Here is a 20,702-nt window from a genome sequence, read left to right as displayed (position 1 = left end):
TTCAATCCTTTGATAACCAAGGTCATTCTTTGCTAAAGAGAAATGATCACTATGAGTCAGACTCAATAGAATTGGATCCATTCCAAATAGCGAGAATTAGGATTCTTGATCCCTCTCAATCTCTCTTTCAATTCGAGGATCCAGAGAGGTGTTTTCATAGTCATCTCCGAATATTTGCCATCTCGGAATATTTTCGATTTCATTTTTCTATGATATGTCTTTCTATATGAAAATTGGTTATTTACGATGTACGATGATCCCTGTTAAGCATCCATGGCTGAATGGTTAAAGCGCCCAACTCATAATTGGTAAATTTGCGGGTTCAATTCCTGCTGGATGCACACGAACGGGAACATTCCATAAGTCTATTGGAACTGGCTCTCTATCCATGGAATCTCATCCATCATCCATACATAACGAATTGGTATGGTATATTCATACCATAACATAAGAACAATAAGAACTCGAATTCTTATCGATACTGGAACTCAGAGCATAGGAGGGAAAGTCGATTTATGGATGGAATCAAATACGCAGTATTTACAGAAAAAAGTCTTCGTTTATTGGGAAAGAATCAATATACTTTTAATGTCGAATCGGGATTCACTAAGACAGAAATAAAGCATTGGGTCGAACTCTTCTTTGGTGTTAAGGTGGTAGCTGTGAATAGCCATCGACTACCTGGAAAAGGTAGAAGAATAGGACCTATTCTGGGCCATACAATGCATTACAGACGTATGATCATTACCCTTCAACCGGGTTATTCTATTCCACTTCTAGATAGAGAAAAAAACTAAAGGAGAATACTTAATAATACGGCGAAACATTTATACAAAACACCTATCCCGAGCACACGCAAGGGAACCGTAGACAGGCAAGTGAAATCCAATCCACGAAATAATTTGATCCATGGACGGCACCGTTGTGGTAAAGGTCGTAATTCCAGAGGAATCATTACCGCAAGGCATAGAGGGGGAGGTCATAAGCGCCTATACCGTAAAATAGATTTTCGACGGAATCAAAAAGACATATCTGGTAGAATCGTAACCATAGAATACGACCCTAATCGAAATGCATACATTTGTCTCATACACTATGGGGATGGTGAGAAGAGATATATTTTACATCCCAGAGGGGCTATAATTGGAGATACTATTGTTTCTGGTACAAAAGTTCCTATATCAATGGGAAATGCCCTACCTTTGAGTGCGGTTTGAACTATTGATTTACGTAATTGGAAGTAACCAATTAGGTTTACGACGAAACCTAGAAATCGATCACTGATCCAATTTGACTACCTCTACGGGATAGACCTCAACAGAAAACTGTTGAGTAACGGCAGCAAGTGATTGAGTTCAGTAGTTCCTCATAGAAAATTATTGGCTCTAGAGATATGGTAATATGGAGAAGACAAAATTGTTTGAAGCACGCACAGAACCGGAAGCGCCCCTTGTTTCAAAGAGAGGAGGACGGGTTATTCACATTTAATTTGATGGTCAGAGGCAAATTGAAAGCTAAGCAGTGGTAATTAAGACCCCCGGGGGAAAATAGGGATGTCTCCTACGTTACCCATAATATGTGGAAGTATCGACGTAATTTCATAGAGTCATTCGATCTGAATGCTACATGAAGAACATAAGCCAGATGACGGAACGCAGAGACCTAGGATGTAGAAGATCATAACATGAGCGATTCGGCAGATTTGGATTCCTTTCCTATATATCCACTCATGTGGTACTTCATCATATGATTCATATAAGATCCATCTGTCTAGAGATCGTCATATACATCTAGAAAGCCGTATGCTTTGGAAGAAGCTTGTACAGTTTGGGAAGGGGTTTTTTGAGAGAAAAGAAGAATCTACTTCAACCGATATGCCCTTAGGCACGGCCATGCATAACATAGAAATCACACGTGGAAGGGGTGGGCAATTAGCTAGAGCAGCAGGTGCTGTAGCGAAACTCATTGCAAAAGAGGGTAAATCGGCCACTTTAAGATTACCATCTGGGGAGGTCCGTTTAGTATCCCAAAACTGCTTAGCAACAGTCGGACAAGTGGGTAATGTTGGGGTGAACCAAAAAAGTTTGGGTAGAGCCGGATCTAAGTGTTGGCTAGGTAAACGCCCCGTAGTAAGAGGGGTAGTTATGAACCCTGTGGACCACCCCCATGGGGGCGGTGAAGGGAAAGCTCCCATTGGTAGAAAAAAACCCACAACCCCTTGGGGTTATCCTGCGCTTGGAAGAAGAACTAGGAAAAGGAAAAAATATAGCGATAGTTTTATTCTTCGTCGCCGTAAGTAAATACGTAACTAGGAATATGGAAAATTGCATTTTTGGAATTTGCAATAATGCGATGGGCGAACGACGGGAATTGAACCCGCGCATGGTGGATTCACAATCCACTGCCTTGATCCACTTGGCTACATCCGCCCCTTATCCAGCTAAAGGATTTTTTTCTTTTTTCCATTGATCATTATTCTATTTATTCTGACCTCCGTACTTCGATCGAGATATTGGACATAGAATGCCACTCTTTAAAAAGGAAAAAAGGAGTAATCAGCTGTGACACGAAAAAAAACGAATCCTTTTGTAGCTCATCATTTATTGGCAAAGATAGAAAAGGTCAATATGAAGGAGGAGAAAGAAACAATAGTAACGTGGTCCCGGGCATCTAGCATTCTACCCACAATGGTTGGCCATACAATCGCGATTCATAATGGAAAGGAACATATACCTATTTACATAACAAATCCTATGGTAGGTCGCAAATTGGGGGAATTCGTGCCTACTCGGCATTTCACGAGTTATGAAAATGCAAGAAAGGATACTAAATCTCGTCGTTAACTGAATTCTGAATAGAAAGATTAAGAAGAAAAAAAGATTCAAAATAAAGTAAAGGTAGGCGGGGAATAACCTTATTTATGACAAGTTTCAAACTAGTAAAGTATATCCCTAGGATAAAGAAGAAGAAAAGTGGGCTAAGGAAACTCGCAAGGAAAGTTCCAACCGATCGTCTACTTAAGTTCGAGAGAGTTTTCAAAGCACAAAAACGTATCCCTATGTCTGTTTTCAAAGCACAAAGAGTTCTTGACGAGATTCGCTGGCGTTACTACGAGGAAACTGTTATGATACTGAACCTCATGCCCTATCGAGCATCTTATCCCATCTTAAAGTTGGTTTATTCGGCAGCCGCAAATGCTACTCATTATAGGGATTTCGACAAAGCGAATTTATTTATTACTAAAGCCGAAGTCAGTAGGAGTACTATTATGAAGAAATTCAGACCTCGAGCTCGAGGACGTAGTTTCCCCATAAAAAAAAGCATGTGTCATATAACAATTGTACTAAATATAGTAAAGAAATCTAAATAACCTTTAGATCCATCTAAGATTTCGATTCCCAGTAAAAAAAATATAGAATAGAAAAATATGGGACAAAAAATAAATCCACTCGGTTTCAGACTTGGTACAACCCAAAAACACCATTCCTTTTGGTTCGCACAACCAAAAAATTATTCTGAAGGTCTACAGGAAGATAAAAAAATAAGGGATTGTATCAAGAACTATATACAAAAGAATAGGAAAAAGGGCTCGAATAGAAAAATAGAATCAGACTCAAGTTCCGAAGTAATTACACATAATAGAAAAATGGACTCAGGTTCAAGTTCCGAAGTAATTACACATATAGAAATCCAAAAAGAAATCGATACGATCCACGTCATAATCCATATTGGATTCCCAAATTTATTAAAGAAAAAAGGAGCAATCGAAGAATTAGAGAAAGATCTACAAAAGGAAATTAACTCTGTAAACCAGAGATTTAATATTTCTATCGAAAAAGTTAAAGAACCTTATAGACAGCCTAACATTCTTGCAGAATATATAGCTTTCCAATTAAAAAATAGAGTTTCATTCCGAAAGGCAATGAAAAAAGCCATTGAATTAACTAAAAAAGCAGATATAAGGGGAGTAAAAGTAAAAATTGCGGGTCGTCTCGGAGGAAAAGAAATTGCACGCGCCGAATCTATTAAAAAGGGTAGACTTCCCCTCCAAACAATTCGCGCTAAAATTGATTATTGCTGCTATCCAATTCGGACTATCTATGGAGTATTAGGTGTAAAAATTTGGATATTCGTAGACGAAGAATAAGTAATCTTGTCTTCGGATTCTGTCCATTGATAGAATAAAAAATGACAAGAGACTTTTTTCCTGAAATCCCTGCAAAAGAAGAAATTATACCTCTTTCTATAAGATTTAATGAAAATTGATAAATCATTTAATATAATTGCTATGCTTAGTGTGTGACTCGTTATTTTTTTCTTTTTTTTAAGAAAAAAACTTAGTAATTATAGAAAATTAACTAATAACCAACCTATTGCTTCGTATTGTCGAGATCCTAACTAAGAAACAGTCACTATATGAATAAATACCTCTATCATAACATAAATGAGTAGATGTGTCATATAGTTGTAGCAACTGCAATTTTTTCTCTAAAAAAGAAAAGGGATTCTAGGTTGTGAAGCAAAACTAAAGGGATGTGGATAAAGGGAGGGATGATAGAAAGAAGGAAGAGGAAATAAATAAGATATAGGATTCCACTATGTATGGTCTATGAATTACATCATAAAAGGCAATGTGATAAAGCATCAATATAATAAAAATAATAGAGAATTAAAAATTGTAACTTGAAACAAGAACTACAAATTTAAAGCAATAATAAAGAGCCGCCCGGGTTAATAAAACTGAGAAAATTAACTCGGAAAGAAATTTTTTGGAAGCTCCGTTGCGGGATTCAGACCTAACCATTCAAGGAGAAGCAGTGGGAACGACAGAACCTATGATTCCATAGGATTTTATTGAAAAGAATCCTAACACTTCATTGGGTGGGATGGCGGAACAAACCAAAAAAATTGTCTTATTTGGTAAGTTTATAAATTAACAAATAAGACAGGAAAGAGTAAATATTCGCCCGCGAAATTCTTATTGAATTAGAATACTTTACCGCGATTCAATAAGAGTAAAAATAAGGATTTTTTTAAGAAGGATTACATTATCTATAAATATAGAATTTAGATAAATATACACACACATCTGGATATATTCTAGATCTTCTTTTTTGACTATATATTATATTTTTCTGTTTTAACAAATTCAATATAAAAAAAACCGAACTTTTTCTATTATCTATTAATGTGTATCTATCCGTACCGTAATATTTTGGAATATTATGAATTAGAGAAATTTACATGCTTTCTGATTCCATTCGCGAGGAGCTGGATGAGAAGAAACTCTCATGTCCAGTTTTGCAGTAGAGATGGAACTAAGAAAGAGAACCATCGACTATAACCCCAAAAGAACCAGATTTCGCAAACAACATAGAGGAAGAATGAAAGGAAAATCCTGCCGAGGCAATCGTATTTGTTTTGGTAGATATGCTCTTCAAGCACTTGAACCCGCTTGGATCACGGCGAGACAGATAGAAGCAGGACGAAGAGCAATAACACGATATGCACGTCGTGGTGGAAAAATATGGGTACGTATATTTCCCGACAAACCGGTTACACTAAGACCCACGGAAACACGTATGGGCTCGGGAAAGGGGTCCCCCGAATATTGGGTATCCGTTGTTAAACCTGGTCGTATACTTTATGAAATGGGGGGAGTATCTGAAACTGTAGCTAGAGCAGCTATCTCCATAGCTGCCAGTAAAATGCCCATACGAAGTCAATTTATTCGATTAGAGATATAGAACCCTAAAAGGGGTATGGAAGATAAAAAAAAATGCTCGGTTTTTCTTTCTGGAAAGACAATATTTCTTTCATCCTTTTGCATTGAAATAACAAATTGAAATCAAAATAATATGATTCAACCTCAGACCCTTTTAAATGTAGCAGATAATAGTGGAGCTCGAAAATTGATGTGTATTCGAGTCATAGGAGCTGCTGGTAATCAGCGATATGCTCGTATTGGTGATGTTATTGTTGCTGTAATCAAAGACGCATTGCCCCAAATGCCTCTAGAAAGATCCGAAGTAATTCGAGCTGTAATTGTACGTACATGTAAAGAGTTCAAATGCGAAGACGGTATAATAATCCGCTATGATGACAATGCTGCGGTTATAATTGATCAAAAAGGCAATCCAAAAGGAACTCGAGTTTTTGGCGCGATTGCCGAGGAATTGAGAGAATTGAATTTTACCAAAATAGTTTCATTAGCTCCTGAAGTATTATAAATACTAGTAGGCGAAATTGAGACCAAAGAATTAATTTAGTAGATTGTGTTTTACGTATATGTTTTAAAATCCAAAATGAAAAAAAAAAAAAGAAAACATGTTGATTATAGAAAAATTAGGAGGAACCTAGAATTAGAGTCTTATGGGCAAGGACACTATTGCTGATTTACTAACCTCTATAAGAAATGCGGACATGAATAAAAAAGGAACAGTTCGAGTAGTATCTACAAATATTACCGAAAACATTGTTAAAATACTTCTACGAGAGGGTTTTATTGAAAGTGTTCGGAAACATCAGGAACGTAACAGATATTTCTTGGTTTCAACTTTGCGACATCAAAAGAGAAAGACTATAAAAGGAATATATAGAACAAGAACCTTTTTAAAGCGTATCAGCCGACCCGGCTTACGAATTTATACCAACTATCAAGGAATTCCTAAAGTTTTGGGTGGAATGGGAATTGCTATTCTTTCTACTTCTCGAGGAATAATGACAGATCGAGAAGCTCGACTAAACAGAATTGGGGGAGAAGTCTTATGTTATATATGGTAATCGCCCCGCCTATAGTGCTCGAATTCTATCTCGCCCTTCCTATTTTTAAAATAAAAATAGAAAAATAGGAGAAAAAAAATATGACAGAAAAAAAAAATAGGAGAGAAAAAAAAAACCCGAGAGAAGCAAAAGTAACTTTCGAAGGTTTAGTTACGGAAGCCCTACCCAATGGAATGTTCCGCGTTCGGCTAGAGAATGACACCATCATCCTAGGCTATATTTCAGGAAAGATACGGTCTAGTTCTATACGAATACTGATGGGGGATAGGGTCAAAATTGAAGTAAGTCGTTATGATTCAAGCAAGGGACGTATAATTTATAGACTTCCCCATAAGGATTCGAAGCGTATCGAAGACTCGAAGGATAGCGAAGATTTGAAGGATAGCGAAGATTTGAAGGATACCAAAGATTCAAAGGATTAGGTTTTTCTTTTTTTTTCTAGGGTAATAAATTCTAAGTTCTAAAATTCAAGCGAAGAGACTTATTTTTTCCAAAAGATTAGATTCATAGTTTAAAAAAGGATACGGAAATATGAAAATAAGAGCTTCCGTTCGTAAAATTTGTACAAAATGTCGACTGATTCGTAGGCGTGGACGAATTAGAGTCATTTGCTCTAATCCGAAGCATAAACAAAGACAGGGGTAATCTTTCGAAAAAGAACTTTACTTTCTAAAAAGTAAAAAAAAGTACCCGCGGAAATGTTCCAATTCCAAATAAAATAATTTCATTTAAAATAATTAAAGTAAAGGGTTTATTTTACCCTGAAACGGATATCTTTGTATCTTTTTTTCTTTTTTTTATTTCTAACTCATATTTATGAGATAATAAAATATGGCAAAAGCTATACCAAAAATTGGTTCACGTAAGAAAGTGCGTATTGGTTTACGTAGGAATGCACGTTTTAGTTTACGGAAGAGTGCACGTAGAATAACAAAAGGGGTTATTCATGTTCAAGCTAGTTTCAACAATACCATTATAACTGTTACAGACCCACAAGGTCGGGTGGTTTTTTGGTCCTCGGCCGGTACTTGTGGATTCAAAAGCTCAAGAAAAGCATCACCCTATGCTGGTCAAAGAACAGCAGTAGATGCTATTCGTACAGTAGGTTTGCAACGAGCAGAAGTTATGGTAAAGGGCGCTGGTAGTGGAAGAGATGCCGCATTACGAGCCATTGCTAAAAGTGGTGTGCGATTAAGTTGTATACGCGATGTAACACCTATGCCGCATAATGGATGTCGACCGCCTAAAAAAAGACGTCTGTAAAAGAATTAACCCGCTTTCAACTTTCATTTCAAGAGAAATAAACGATTCAATGATAAAATAATAATACTAGTCTATTATGGTTCGAGAGGAGGTAGCAGGATCCACTCAAACACTACAGTGGAAGTGTGTTGAATCAAGAGTAGATAGTAAGCGCCTTTATTATGGTCGTTTCATTCTGTCCCCGCTTAGAAAAGGTCAAGCGGACACCGTCGGTATTGCCTTGCGAAGAGCTTTACTTGGAGAAATAGAAGGAACATGTATCACACGTGCAAAATTTGGGAGCGTGCCGCACGAGTATTCTACAATAGCAGGTATTGAAGAATCCGTACAAGAAATTTTACTAAATTTGAAAGAAATTGTATTGAGAAGTAATCTCTATGGAGTTAGAGACGCATCCATTTGCGTCAAAGGTCCTAGATACATAACTGCTCAAGATATCATCTTACCGCCTTCCGTAGAAATCGTTGATACGGCACAACCTATAGCTAACTTGACAGAGCCCATTGATTTCTGTATTGATTTACAGATCAAGAGAGATCGTGGATATCAGACAGAACTCAGAAAGAACTATCAAGATGGAAGTTATCCTATAGATGCTGTATCCATGCCTGTTCGAAATGTGAATTATAGTATTTTTTCTTGTGGGAATGGAAATGAAAAACACGAGATACTTTTTCTAGAAATATGGACTAATGGAAGTTTAACCCCTAAGGAAGCACTTTATGAGGCTTCTCGTAATTTGATTGATTTATTTCTTCCTTTTCTACACGCGGAGGAAGAGGGCGCTAGTTTCGAAGAAAATAAAAACAGGTTTACTCCACCCCTTTTTACTTTTCAAAAAAGATTAACTAATCTAAAGAAAAACAAAAAAGGAATTCCATTGAATTGTATTTTTATTGATCAATTAGAATTGACTTCTAGAACGTATAATTGTCTAAAAAGGGCCAATATACATACACTATTGGACCTTTTGAGTAAGACTGAAGAAGATCTTCTGAGAATTGACAGTTTTCGTATGGAAGATAGAAAACATATATGGGACACTCTAGAGAAGCATCTCCCAATTGATTTACTTAAGAATAAACTCTCGTTTTAAATCCATTGCAATTTTTTTTCTTCTTCTTTTTCGAGTTAGAATAAAAAGAAAACAATTTAGCATCTTTGGTACAATCTATATTTTCGCGAAATGGATCATAATAAAATGGATTTTAGGTATCTAGGGAAGATTCACTTGGAAGTAACTATTTCCTAGATACCTATGGTACTTCACGGTTGAATGAATCAAAAAATATCTAAAAAAGACCTAAAGTTAATGATTTATCAATGGGTAATGTTGCTCCAATACCTAACCAAAGAGCTACTACAGTACCGATTAAAAAAACGGTCGTAGCTACTGGGCGGCGAAATGGATTTTGGAATTTATTGACATTCTCTAGAAAAGGTACTGTCAATAAGCCTGTTGGCACAGAAACCATTAAAAGAACGCCCAATAACTTATTGGGTACCGTACGGAGTATTTGAAACACGGGAAAGAAGTACCACTCGGGTAATATTTCCAGAGGAGTTGCAAACGGATCTGCCGGTTCACCAATCATTGATGGCTCGAGAACCGCTAAACCTACATTACATGCAATAGTACCTAGAATTACTACTGGAAAAATATATAAAAGATCGTTGGGCCATGCGGGTTCCCCGTAATAATTATGTCCCATCCCTTTAGCTAATTTAGCTCTTAATACAGGATCATTTAAGTCTGGTTTCTTTGTTATTGGGATAGGTGAACTCTTTAGGATCCATCCCCCAAAGGAACCGGACATGAGAATTTATCATCATCCGGCTCGAGCAAGAGTGAAAGAAATAAGACCGCGGAAGATCCTTAATAGAATTAAGGTTTATAATGACTCAATGACTCTAGGCAAGAAAAGCTTTATCAGATTCTCTTTTCCGAAGTTGCACCTACAACTACTCATTGAAAATAATCCTATTCTTATGGGTAAATGCTCAATATCCAAGTGGGCTTACAAATTTGATCATGATCAATTGCTTTGTGGATTGTCTCATGTCTCTTGATTAGTTGGTATTTATCCCCTCAATATCGCAAGTTTCTTACCTCCAAACAAAATATTTACTTGTTACTAATAAAAAATCAAAAAGTTTAGCCTACATTCTTCCTTAGATCCCTTCTTTTACTCCGATAGTATTGCGGATCACAATCGATGCAAAGAAAATGAATGCATTTCCATACTATAATAAAAAGGTAAGTGTAATAAATAGAGAACTGGATCATGTCACATGACTTATTCCATTTCTACTCTATGGGATCTTACGGAGCCTGTTCATGGATGACATGGTTGCGGTATGATCATAGAAGATATTCTCCTCAAGTGAACCAGCCTATCCTTCCTAGGTAGGGGACTTACATGTTGATTGGATGCGGAGACACCTTTGGTTGTGAATTCTAATGTGGCAGATCCAATTCTTTATCTGCATGGCCAAATCAATAATTCAAGTCACACACACTCCCATAATCCGCCTTTTTTCTTTCGTAAAATTAACTTCAACTATTTGTATTGTATAAAAATACTTTGGAGTTGAAGAGAAGTATCCAAATGACATGTGTTATTTTACAATAACCCATGCTTGTAGCAATGAAATACCAAAACCTACCCGATATGATATATGATAATTATAATTCTCTATGATATGCCTTCCCTATAAAGGACCCGAAATACCTTGCTTACGTATCATTGGAAAGTGCATTAACATAAATACGGCAGTAAGCAGAGGCAGTACAAAGGTATGTAAACTATAAAAACGAGTCAAAGTGGATTGGCCCACACTAGCACTTCCGCGTAATAACTCCACTAAAGGCGATCCTATTACCGGAATGGCGTCAGGTACACCTGTCACAATTTTGACTGCCCAATAGCCAATTTGATCCCAAGGCAAAGAATAACCAGTTACACCAAATGATGCAGTCAAAACAGCCAAAACCACACCTGTGACCCAAGTTAATTCGCGGGGTTTTTTAAATCCCCCTGTGAGATACACACGAAATACATGCAGGATCATCATTAAAACCATCATACTTGCTGACCATCGATGAACTGATCGGATTAACCAACCAAAGTTGGCCTCGGTCATTATGTATTGAACCGAGGAAAAAGCCTCTGTAACGGTTGGTCGGTAGTAAAAAGTCATAGCAAAACCGGTAGCGACTTGTACTAGAAAACAAGTAAGTGTAATTCCCCCTAAACAATAAAATATGTTGACATGGGGAGGAACATATTTACTAGTTATATCATCTGCAATTGCCTGAATCTCAAGACGTTCCTCAAACCAATCATATACTTTATTGAGATAGGTAACTAACCCGAGTCCCCCTCTAAGAGCCGTATATGAAAATTTCATCTCGTACGGCTCAAGCAGAAACACAAAAATTTTCAACGAATATTAGAAAAAAGGTTCAAAACTTCATCAGCCACTGAATTGGGTCGATTTGCCTTGAAGATATCAAATAAGAAAAATCCGGAATATCTTCTTTGTGATGATAATGCCAAAAAATCTCAAGTTGGCGCGTCTTTCTTTCTTCCTTTCCCTTATGTTGGTCATTAGAGGCTTCTTGACTTTTCTCTTCCCTATAAAGGATTTGTTTTTTTATGCGTAATATAGAAATTATCTTGTTGAGATCCTATGAATCAGTTCAATTAAAACCTTAGATTCATACTAGAGCCACGATGATTTAGTCTCAAGCTAAACAAAAGGCAAGGGTTCTTCGAATAAGAACCGCTTGATAATCATTTATTGAATCAGTGTAATGACTCGACAAAATCGAGAGAAAAAAAGTTGTCTTTTGGGCAAACAAAATTGGAAGGAAGAAAATTTCTTTTTTATTTTTATTTAAGAACTACTTGAATTTTTCAGTCTGGTTGCGAGGTCTTAATAGTGAGTATGAATCATAGTTCCATTTTTTTTTGATCCACTCTATCTATTTCGTGTTCCAGATACTAGAATAAATAATATCTGACGAATTAGAATCATCTTGATAGAGATAACAGGCCCTTTCTATGTATTATCAATAGGATCAATTCTAACAAGTCACACACTCATATTCCAGAGATACCGAAACAAAAAAATTCCGCGGTCGAACTACCATAATATCTAGAAATGTAGATCTTAAACTAGAAAGGCTTTTTTGGATGGAAAAACTCTGACTTCCTAGTTTTAGTTAGTAGAAACCTAATTGGTTAAAATTCCGTCCAGTAAAACGGAAGAATTATAAATTTCTAAAATGATAGATAGGAATATAGCGAATAAAGCCATTGCGATCCCCATAAAAGGAGTAGTCCCCCAACCCGGGGCGACTTTCCCATATTCCGAATTCAAGGGTTTCAGTAAACTACCTGCACCAGTTCGTTTTGGCCTAGGTTTAGAACTATCTTCAACGGTTTGTGTAGCCATAAATTCTATTTAATCATTGGTGTTGACTTTGTATACTATTCCGTTGTAGTTGTAAATACACGATCTTTTCGTAGATCCATTGTAATCTTGAAATTCTATAAAAATGGAAACAGCAACTTTAGTCGCCATCTCCATATCTGGTTTACTTGTAAGCTTTACTGGGTATGCCTTATATACCGCGTTTGGGCAACCCTCTCAACAATTAAGAGATCCATTCGAAGAACACGGAGACTAATTTAAGTAAGAAGTCTCCCAGATAGGGGGACTTCTTACTTAAATGAAATTATTTTATTCTTTTAGTTGGAGTTGGTGGAACCTTAGGTGGTTCTCGGAAGAAGATAGCGAAAAAAATTATCCCTAAAGTCGAAACTAAAAGGAACGTATAAACCAATGCTTCCATAGATTCGATCCTGGTTTATTTACAATTATAACTTCCACACCTATTCATTTGTCATTTGGGATAATTTCCCATATAAAGAAAGAAAAAGAGTCAAAGAAAGGATGGGAGATGTTTCCCATGTCAAATCAAAAAAGAGAGGTGAAAGATACTATAACAATGTGTATCAAACTGCCTGTTTCCTTGTAGTTGGATCTCCCACTTTTTGGAATGTTCCAAATTCCACTTGAGCATCCAAATCTGGATCAATACCAGCAAAAACATCTCGGAACAATGTTCTAGCGCCATGCCAAATGTGTCCGAAAAAGAAGAGCAAAGCAAAGGTAGCATGACCAAAAGTGAACCAACCCCTTGGACTGCTGCGAAAAACACCATCAGATTTCAAAGTAGCCCGGTCTAATTCAAAAATTTCCCCTAATTGAGAACGCCTCGCATATTTTTTTACAGTAGCAGGATCAGAATAACTTACTCCATTAAGTTCGCCACCATAGAACTCCACCGTTACACCTACTTGTTCAACACTATATTTGGATTCTGCTCTTCTAAAAGGAACGTCTGCTCTAACAATTCCCTCCTCATCTACCAAAACAACCGGAAATGTTTCAAAAAAAGTAGGCATACGGCGTACAAAAAGCTCACGTCCTTCTTTATCTCTAAAGACGGGATGTCCTAACCATCCAACAGCTATTCCATCCCCATTGTCCATTGAGCCTGCTCTGAATAATCCCCCTTTTGCCGGATTATTACCAATATAATCATAAAAGGCTAATTTTTCGGGAATTTTAGACCAAGCTTCTGATAAACTAAGATTTTCGGCTAAACCATTGCTAACTCTTCGATATATTTCTTGCTGAAAGTATCCCTGATCCCACTGATAACGAGTAGGCCCAAATAATTCGATTGGGGTCGTTGCTGACCCATACCACATAGTTCCAGCAACTACGAAAGCTGCAAAAAAAACAGCAGCGATACTACTGGAAAGTACAGTTTCAATATTGCCCATACGTAATCCTTTATATAGACGTTGAGGCGGACGGACACTAAGATGGAATAAGCCCGCTAATATACCCAATGTACCCGCAGCAATATGATGAGAAGCTATTCCCCCCGGAACAAAAGGATCAAAACCTTCTGCACCCCACGCTGGATTTACAGCTTGTACTTTTCCAGTTAGTCCATAAGGATCGGATACCCATATCCCAGGACCATACAAACCCGTTACATGAAATGCCCCAAAGCCAAAGCAAGCCACCCCTGCAAGAAATAAATGAATTCCAAAGATCTTGGGCAAATCCAAAGAGGGTTTTCCCGTCCGCTCATCAGAGAATATTTCTAGGTCCCAATATACCCAATGCCAGATCGCTGCCAAGAAACACAAGCCAGAAAACACAATATGCGTACCTGCCACACCTTCATAACTCCAAATACCCGGATTTGTTACAGTTCCTCCTGAAATACTCCAACCACCCCACGAATCCGTTATTCCTAAACGAGTCATGAAGGGAATTACGAACATACCTTGTCTCCACATTGGATCCAGAACAGGATCAGAGGGATCAAAAACTGCTAATTCGTATAAAGCCATTGAGCCAGCCCAACCAGAAACTAGAGCTGTGTGCATTATATGCACCGCAAGCAATCGACCCGGATCATTCAATACGACAGTATGAACACGATACCAAGGCAAACCCATGGAAATACCCCTTTAGCAAAGAAAAATAGACACGATGTCGCTTTATTTTATCGCATTGAAAAAGACTATCCATATCCTATGTACCTAACCCTTCTAGGGGATTCTGTGTCAGAAAGCGCGAATATTTATTTCATTCCATTAAAAATAAGAAGCCAATTCTGTTCATAAGAAGAAAGAGAAGCAGATCTATTCTATACTCGATAAGTGCCAATATGCAATGGGTAACTTGGCCAATTTGGAAAAAACGAAGAATAGATCGCTACCCCTCTTTGTTTAGCATTCAAATCACCCATTCCCTTTTCTTTATTCAATCTGTCTTACATTCCTTATATGTATAACCTTTCAATCTACGTATTAATAGAATCTATAATATTCATATAGAATAAGAATAAAAATTAAGACAATAAACTGCGGATTCTTTCTTTCTGTTCCATTCTTACGTTTCCATATTAAAGTGTGGTTTTCTTACTTAAATTTAATAATATTAATCTAATATGCCCATTGGTGTTCCAAAAGTACCTTACCGGATTCCTGGAGATGAAGAAGCGACTTGGGTTGACTTATACAATGTTATGTATCGAGAAAGGACACTTTTTTTAGGTCAAGAGATTCGTTGCGAGATCACGAATCATATTACAGGTCTCATGGTATATCTGAGTATAGAAGATGGAATTAGTGATATTTTTTTGTTTATAAACTCCCCAGGCGGGTGGCTAATCTCAGGAATGGCTATTTTTGATACGATGCAAACGGTGACACCAGATATATATACAATATGCCTCGGAATAGCCGCCTCCATGGCGTCCTTCATTCTGCTTGGAGGAGAACCCACCAAGCGTATAGCATTCCCTCACGCGAGGATTATGCTTCACCAACCTGCTAGTGCTTATTATCGGGCAAGGACACCAGAATTTTTACTAGAAGTAGAAGAGTTACACAAAGTTCGCGAAATGATCACAAGGGTTTATGCAGTAAGAACAGGCAAGCCTTTTTGGGTTGTATCCGAAGACATGGAAAGGGATGTTTTTATGTCAGCAGACGAAGCCAAAGCTTATGGACTTGTCGATATTGTAGGGGATGAAATGATTGACAAGCACTGCGATACTGATCCAGTGTGGTTTCCAGAAATGTTTAAGGATTGGTAGTGTCCGGATTTCTTGTAAAGTTATTTCACAGCTAAATTCGTGTTTTCCTCGATTTAATAGAAAATAGAAAGACTTCATGATGAGCAATCATCAGGTTAAGATGGATCTAAACCAATCCATTTTTTTCTATATACATACAACATGCCGACGGTTAAACAACTTATTAGAAACGCAAGACAGCCAATACGAAATGCTCGAAAAACGGCCGCGCTTAAAGGATGCCCTCAGCGTCGAGGAACATGTGCTAGGGTGTATGTGCGACTCGTTCAGATCATGACTTCAAACAAATATAAAAAAAATTGAAGTATCCATGATTAGTACCAATGAATAGGATATAGCTTCTCTATCCTAGATTTCTATGGTATATGGAATTTATGGTTTCCTTTGGTGCAAATCCAATTATCTAAATTGGAAATAAGAAGCAATTCTCCCATTGGTAGCAAATGGTTATCCATTAAGCGGAGGAAATAGTAATAAAAAGAAAAAGGCTTATGCTCCTTTATCTTAAAAGAACGGACTAACAGGGTCAGCTACTTAGCCAACTTTCATAATTAAATACCGTCACTGTATGGATAACTCTTATTGTGAAAAGAGCTATTTACTCTATAATGGATAGGTAGAGCCAAAGAATGTGGACTATACAAGTTCGCAATACCTTTTGATGAAAGAAAGGGCTCCGGTGTATAGAGAGGGCCTCACCGTTTAAAAGGGAACCATAGAAACGATGGAACCCACTATTTTTTTTAGTATTATTAGAATGAATTTGTTATTTCGTATAGAAATAACTGAACGGAGTGGAATAAAAAATCGTGGTTGGGAAGGTTACTATAGCAAAAGCCATTGGAATTAATATTTTATATATCGGAATAATTAGTTTTGTTATTAATGAGAAAAAGGGTGGCTAAAAGAAGAGAAATCATTAGTTATTCATTAAGGTTAATTTGATTCAATGACCAGAGTTCCGCGAGGATATATAGCCCGGAGACGACGAACAAAAATGCGTTCATTTGCCTCAAACTTTAGAGGGGCTCATTTAAGACTTAATCGAATGATTACCCAACAGGTAAAAAGAGCTTTTGTTTCCTCTCATCGAGATAGAGGTAGGCAAAAGAGGGATTTTCGTCGTTTGTGGATCACTCGGATAAACGCAGCAACGCGGGTATATAAAGTATTCGATAGTTATAGTAAATTAATACACAACCTGTACAAGAAGAAATTGATTCTTAATCGTAAAATGCTTGCACAAGTAGCTGTATCAAATCCAAATAATCTTTACACGATTTCCAATAAAATAAAGATCATCAATTAAAGGTATAAATAAAGTAATATACTGGAATAATAAAAGATGAATTCCCGGAGAGGGAACTCCGGGAAGATACAATAAATTAAGATTAAGTGGTAGGAATCAACGAGCTGGATTACTTTCTTTATAATATATATAGGTCTGGCCCTTTCGAATTCGAATAAAACATCAACAATCGGAACTTAAGTTCCGGTTGTTGTTTCTTAAATTTTGGTTGTTGTTTCTTAAGTTTCGATTGGAATTGTACTTTTGCGTTAATTGAGGAATATGTCTATTTTTTCTGGGTCTAGAACCTGTAATTATTGAAATTGACTGGGCTTGAAATTGCTTTTCGTTCTCATAGTTACGAAACGGTAAGAAAGATAAAATACGAGCCTGTTTTATAGCAAGAGTAATTAATCGTTGTTGTTTCAAGGTTAATCTATTTATTCGTCTCGATAATATTTTTCCTTGTTCACTAATAAATCTATTAATTAAACTCATGTTTCTATAATCAATTCGATCTCCCGGGCCAATCCGGGGACGCCTACGAAAAGGTTGTTTAGATTTACGAAAAGGTTGCTTGAATTTACGAAAAGTTTGCTTGGATTTACGAAAGGGTTGCTTGGATTTATTAAAAGTTTGCTTGGATTTACTAAAGGGTTGCTTAGATTTAAGAAAAGGTTGTTTAGATGTATACATGATTTATTCCTTATTTAAAATTTGAAAATTTGAAAATTCACTTCTTTATTTTATTAATTTAGGATCCAGAAGAAGTAGTTTTTCTTTGATCCATATCTTATTTGATTCATATTATAGTATATGAATACCCTCTATACATATGAAATAATATCTACCGGAAATCAGATGAGTTGATTTGTATTTTGTATTCTATACTATGTTTTCTTTATATATTAAATATGAAGTTCTTACTCTTTCTGTTGTTTGGAAAGATCAAACACACGATGTTCCTATTTCTTTATTTCGTGATGAGTCGTATGCTTGCGACAATAACGACAAAATTTTTTGAATTCTAATTGTCCGGGTGTATTGTGGCGATTCTTTTGAGTACTATATCTAGAAATCCCCGTCGATTCCTCATTGGCACCTTTTCGAACACAACTGATGCATTCCAAAATAACTCTGATTCTAACATCTTTTCCCTTGGCCATGAACCTCCTTTTCTTTTTGGATTGACTTAACTTAATTCTTCTACTTATTCTTTTATTCTTCTATTTTGAATCCGAAGAAGAAGAATAAAATTCATTAGAATAATTTTTTTTTATTCTTTAATTAAGTAATAAAAAATAGAGAAATAATTAAAGAATACAATCCTTGTCGAATTAGCAAAGATTTTGGTTCGAAATCCTTTCATTTAATTAGCCAGCCCCGCCTTTTCTATGCTCTGATTTCTGAGGCCTTATTTAGCTTGGGTACCCCTTTAAATTGAATTTCTATTTTCAAAAATGGGGTTTACCAAATTTTTAATGACTCTGAGGTTCAACCCAATCCATCTTTTCTTTCTTTTTCCTTCCGATACTAAAAAAAGATTGAAAAGGATCAAATTTTGTCATATCACGAAGAAATCTATCCCTCCCATAGCAATAACTAGAATTAAAAAAAAGGGAATGACAAAGCATCTGGGAATAAACGATTAATTTCTATCAATAAACCTGCTAAAGCACCAAACCATAGAGTACTTAGCACGGGTGCTACAGAGAGATATGTTTTTATATCCCGCATTGAAAATCCTCCTTCCTTGTTGGAATACATATATGATCATAAACTCTTGCCCAAGATTGTTATGCTATATATAAAATGAACCATATCGACGAAATTTTCCTATCCCTAAAAAAGAAAAAGATGACCCCTTCTTCCTATATATTACCAAGGAAAAGTAATCCTTCTTTTATAGGCGAAATTATATTGGATTTTATATGTATATAATTCCTTAATTATATGAGACCAAAAAGAAGAAATGACACGAGGGTTCTATATATAGATAGAGAAAGAAAGAAGAAGAAAATTATGATGTGGAAAAGAAGACAGGAATTGTGTACAATGGCATTGTACAACAATTTAATTTGGAAAAGGGATGTAGCGCAGCTTGGTAGCGCGTTTGTTTTGGGTACAAAATGTCACAGGTTCAAATCCTGTCATCCCTACCTATTACTTCTTTCTTCTTTATAGGCAGTAGCGACGAGATCAATTAAAGTAAAGTGGGTATAACTTGAATTTGTGGAGACTATACGTACGTGAGATACATTAGGAATAGAAAAAGATTTTCTTTTTGAATGAATGAAAGCGCTCTTAGTTCAGTTCGGTAGAACGCGGGTCTCCAAAACCCGATGTCGTAGGTTCAAATCCTACAGAGCGTGATTCCATCTATTTTATGTCGAAGCAGAGTAAAATAACTTAACAAAATTGAATTGTAACTCCAATTTCAATTTGACCTCCTCTCTGGTCTGGAGGAGGTCAATCAAAAAAAAAAAATGACTCAATCAAAGATCCAACTGATCCCCACGCCTGTATTGCAAATACGCAGTCACGAATAATCCCGCTAAAGTAATAGGAATTAGGCCTAAGACGATTCCAAATAGAAAAACTTCAATCATTTCGATTTGTTCGAGGGGATAAAAAAAGAGGTACGATCTATCCCTAAATAGTACTCTAAATTATCCACGAATCTCAATGACCAAGAAAAGAATTCCTAATTAGTCTGGAAAAGAGTCGTAGAATGCCAGGAATCCCAAAGAAAGATTTTTCTTTTCTGAATTATAATTATTCAGTCAATTCAAATAAGGCGTATCTTGTTCAAGCCAATAAATAGAGCTGGGGTTATAGTTAAAGCAGCCAGTAGAAAACCAAAATAACTAGTTAAAGTAAGCATGAAAGAGTTAAATTCCATTTATTTTTTTTTACTACACTACATATGTTGGTAAAGCATTTACCTAAGTTATGGAAAATTCATAATTCATCAGTTATTTTAGATAATACTAAAAAACAAGATAGAGTAAGATACAGAAGTGTAAAAGAAAGTGGATTCATCAGATGATACATGAGTCCCTAATTCCGAATCAAGAGATTTGTTGTGGAATTTGTCAATTGAGTAAAGTAATAATATTAAGAACTAGATCATCTAACCCCATTGAATGAAAAAAAGAAATTCAATTTTCAGGGAAATTTTTGAATAAGAGATAAATAAACAATTGAATTTGAAAAAAAAAACTTCTTTCTATTTTGGATAATTTCTTTTTCAATAGGACCCTCTTTTTGGAGTGAACGATCGAATATTCCCCTATTCCTTCTTATTTTAACTGATTGTATTCCATATGGAATAAGAGGAGAACAAAAGCATTCCACGACCTGCCAAGGGGCTGTTAAAAAAAAAAAAAAAAGAAAGCTCTTCCTTGAATTTACTTTATTTTTATTCCTTTTTCGAACTCCAACCAAAGTAGATTCGAAGACGAGTCACTTCAATTATCCTTTTAAGTTCTATTCTATCTTCTGTCTTTCCCTATTTCATCTCGTAAAGTTCCGCGCTCGCAGTTTGGTCAAGAAAGTTAGACCTAATCCAACAAACAATACAAGGATGAATTACGAATTATGAAAGGATAGATTTCACATATACTTGTCCTTGTATTGTGTCAGTATGAGAATATCCTTCCTAAATTATTT

General features: G+C 36.2%; 2 non-coding genes across 2 annotated transcripts; both read left to right on the top strand.

Annotated features, from left to right (window-relative positions):
• The first annotated feature begins 19,115 nt into the window (after positions 1 to 19,115).
• TRNAP-UGG (transfer RNA proline (anticodon UGG)) lies at positions 19,116 to 19,189 on the top strand. Its single transcript has one exon. It is a non-coding gene; the product is annotated as a tRNA-Pro (tRNA).
• A 139-nt stretch (positions 19,190 to 19,328) lies between these two features.
• On the top strand, positions 19,329 to 19,402 carry TRNAW-CCA (transfer RNA tryptophan (anticodon CCA)). The gene has a single exon. It is a non-coding gene; the product is annotated as a tRNA-Trp (tRNA).
• The last annotated feature ends 1,300 nt before the right edge of the window (positions 19,403 to 20,702 follow it).

Source organism: Triticum urartu, unplaced genomic scaffold, assembly GCF_056163025.1.
Source record: "Triticum urartu cultivar PI428250 unplaced genomic scaffold, HENAU_Tu73 scaffold581, whole genome shotgun sequence".
Classification (NCBI taxonomy): domain Eukaryota; kingdom Viridiplantae; phylum Streptophyta; class Magnoliopsida; order Poales; family Poaceae; genus Triticum; species Triticum urartu.
The sequence above is the reverse complement of the archived record's forward strand: the minus strand, read 5'-3'. Positions and strand labels throughout refer to the sequence as shown.